General features: G+C 34.8%; 1 long non-coding RNA gene across 1 annotated transcript; it reads left to right on the plus strand.

The window, feature by feature from the left end:
• The first annotated feature begins 1,032 nt into the window (after window positions 1-1,032).
• On the plus strand, window positions 1,033-3,369 carry LOC127097377 (uncharacterized). Its single transcript, XR_007793017.1, has 2 exons — window positions 1,033-1,579; window positions 3,055-3,369. It is a non-coding gene; the product is annotated as an uncharacterized LOC127097377 (long non-coding RNA).
• Window positions 3,370-3,746: the final 377 nt, after the last annotated feature.

The raw sequence follows: 3,746 nt of genomic DNA on the forward strand, positions 1-3,746 counted from the left end.
GGAGATAGAATGAGATTGAGAAGTGAATGGAGAAGAGATGGATCATGGAATGGATATTAGATACTTGATGTTAGATCAAGTACTCGCTTAGCTATGGTGTGAGTTTTATTTGGAAAACACTTGACATTGGATCAAGTGTGTCTTTTGTTTCTTTTGAAATGCTTTATTCTTATCGTTTATTTTTATCTTTTTAGTTAGCATGCATGATGAACTAATAAAGGAAATAAGTTATTACACTTTCATGGGATGGAGGGACATGTAACCCACAATAGGGGGATAAAACCATTACAATACAAATAGGAAATGGAGATATTAGGCAAATTATAAACCATGTACCATGCCTAAAACATACAAGTGGCATGGTACCCTCACACAATACAAGTCAATTGAATAAATTAGGGGCATTGATAGTTTGGGATGTACTTGAATCTCAAAGGCACATGTGGACACAAACATGAATCAAAGTGAGTTAGTATGCATTAACAAATTAAATGAAATGGACATTAAATGCTAAAACAAATGGATGAAATGAAATATGCCATGATAAAATGATGAAATGATATAGAGACCACGGTGAGTGCAATGGACATACAAGCACATCACGTTAAATTGAAATATCATTTTCAATTTAAATCTAATAACCACAATTAAAATATAGAACCTTTAAAATGGATTAAAATCAAACAAACATGAATATGGCATTAATCAATTTTAATCTACCTACACATACATGCTAAACGTCAAGAATTATGAGATCACACTAATAAAAAATTAAATGGAATTTTAATATTTTCTAGGCATTTTTAATGGTGATTAAAAGATGAATTGATCCTAAACATGTTAAAATTCTAATTCTATCAAATTCTACAATTAACAATTATTATTATTTTCTAAACAATTTTAATCAAACTCAACGATTAAAATCAAGAACTATTATTAATGTCAAGAATTAAATGGCATGAATTACTAAAATCAAGGATACTAAATTTTATGAAAATATAAGCAAAACAATGAATAAAAAATGATTTGGGCCAGGGGGTGTAATAGTGGAATTGGGGTACAGTGAGAGATCCAAGTGCATGTGCCTATGGGAAAAAGGCCCACTAAACTCAGTCTTGGCCAGAGCATTCAACATGTGGATCAAGCAAATTAATCATGTGGCAAATGAAATTCAATTTGAATTTGAATTAAAATGGAGAAAAACGTGCGCGGGTGAGAAACACCTCAGAAAAAGTCTCAGGTGAAAGGCATTGTTGGTCGCCGTGCCGAAAATCGCCTTGGTGGCAGTGGCCACCAAAAACGAGAATTGAACTTAACATCTCCTTCGTCTCATCATGCTCAGTTTAAATCTTGTTCCAATTTCTCCAAATTCCACGCCTAGAACCCTAACGACATTGATGAACTCAAGAACCCTAAACATATAAACCTAAATTAAATAACAATCTTGAGGAATCAAAGCCCAATAGGTTGGGGCTTTGATTCCTCTCACCTCAACCCACATCATAGTATCCAGAAATGAAGAAAATGTGAAGGATTTGAATTTACCTCTCCCGAAGAAGAAGATCAGAAAACGTCTCAGGTAAGTTCTTTCCTCCTCCTTCCTTTGCTCTATGAATTATCCTCTTCTTCTACTCCTTCTCTTTCTTGGGTTGATGAATTTGTGAGTGATTGAGTTGAGATTCCGAGGTTGTTCGTGCCTTCTGAGAGTGGTAGAATTTGAGAAAGTGATTAAGGAAAAGAGTGATGAAGGCTCAGAATTTGTAATTGATTAATGATTGGTGACTATGAGTTGGTTAGGCGAAGATGATGGTGAAGGATTATGTCTGTTGAGAGGGTGAAGAGTGAAGATTGAAATGTGTTTTTGATGAAAATGAATCCAGAGCCTCATGATTGTTAGAGATTGAAGGTTATATAGGTTGTTGGAATGTTAAGGGAATTTGTGAGTTCTGTTATGAATTAGTTATGGTGTAACTGTTTCGATGCCAATGAGTTAGTTGTTAGATTGAACTCGAGGTGGTTATTCTGTTAAGGTTGAATGGATGAGATTGACCTGTTAGGTTAGTTGATATTTGGACGGTGATGGATTTTGCAGTTAGGGTGTGTTGGACTGCATTATTGTTTCTTTTCCCTATTATCAGTTCTACAATGTTGTTATTTTGCTGCTATTAATATGTGTTTGCATTGCAATTGCCTTGTATTATAACGTTGATTCTTGGATGTGCATTATGAATGAATTAAATTGTTAATTAAATGCCTTTCCATGCTAGTGTTGTGAACTGATTAATGTATTATGGTCTATCAAGCTGTTGTTCAACTGAATTGTTGTTGATGTCTTGATGCTCCATTTCGATTTTCATGACTTGGTCTGTTGTGCTTTGAATTGTTTGCAAGGTTTTGTATTGGTCTTGTTGGTTTGGACATATCATGGAGATTCTATGACTGAGTTTTAGCAGGTTTTGTGTTGTATGATTTGCTGCATAATTTCCTTGGTCAGGTTGATGAATAAAGGTCTGTTATGTTAGGCATGAACATGATGTATGTTGCAGACTCGGGTTTGATGTCTTACTGGGTATGGCACCTGCTTGGACTGATGGTATGCATGTCTACTATTAACATGAGTTGCTGCAGGTTTATGTTGTGTTGGATGGTGCATGGTTGAATGTTGCTAACTACTACAGGTTTATGGTGGCTGCATAATGGTTTTATTGTCTTGGTTTCATGTTATGGAAATGGATGGTTTGTATGCTATTTGATGCGTGATTGCTTATGTTTTTCTTGGTTTGAATTAATGGTATGAATTGTGGTTTGTTTTGTGGGTTTATAAAGTGAGGAGGCTCACTCATGGTTCATTGGCTTGTGTATTGCAATCCTGCTTCCATACTGCAAAATAGCTCATGAGTTCATGTTATGACTTATTTTGGCTCTTGATTTTAGTTCACAATCATGGCTTTTTGTCACTTAGTTCATTGCATTTGTTATAAATCCATTCATCATGCCATGATTTTGTAGAGTTCATGTTCTGATTTGGCTCATGTTTTGCCTTGGTTCATGTAGGTCATTTGAACAATGCAACATGACATCAAGATTGGATTTTGGACTATGATGTACAAAAGGCAAGAATTCAGAGGTCAAGGATCAAAGGATGAAGATTAAGGATGGAATTAGGATTAGGGTTAGATAAATTTAGGATCTTGGGACTCTTGGGGATTGGGTTAACTTTGGTCAAAGTTGACCAAAAAGTCAATTGTTGACCAAAGTCGGCATTTGGTCAAAGTTCACCTTTTTTGTATTTTATTAATGTATGGAAATTTTTATGCTTTGTAATGGAATGATATTTATGAATGAAGTAAGATTGGATATTGAATTGAATCTTGTATGTGTACCATTGTATGAACATGTTTGAAAAAGATTGAAATGGATGAATTGATGAATTTGAACATGAATATTTGAATGAACTTGACCTTTGAAATGAATAGATTTGATATGAACTTGAAATGTACGACTTGAACATGACTAAGATTAACATGGATGACGAATAAGACCATGACTTGAATAAGCAACGACAAGTATGAAACAAGGACCTTAGCAAGGATCAAGATGTACCATGAACTAGGACTTAAACAAGGATTCATGGACCAAACGAAAGGCATGACAAAGGATTTGAATGAGAGTGACCAGATGAAATGGGCCTAGGTATGCTATGAACTAGGCACTAGGTATGAGGATGATCCATATGAAATATGCCT

This window comes from Lathyrus oleraceus, chromosome 6, assembly GCF_024323335.1.
Source record: "Lathyrus oleraceus cultivar Zhongwan6 chromosome 6, CAAS_Psat_ZW6_1.0, whole genome shotgun sequence".
NCBI classification, from domain to species: domain Eukaryota; kingdom Viridiplantae; phylum Streptophyta; class Magnoliopsida; order Fabales; family Fabaceae; genus Lathyrus; species Lathyrus oleraceus.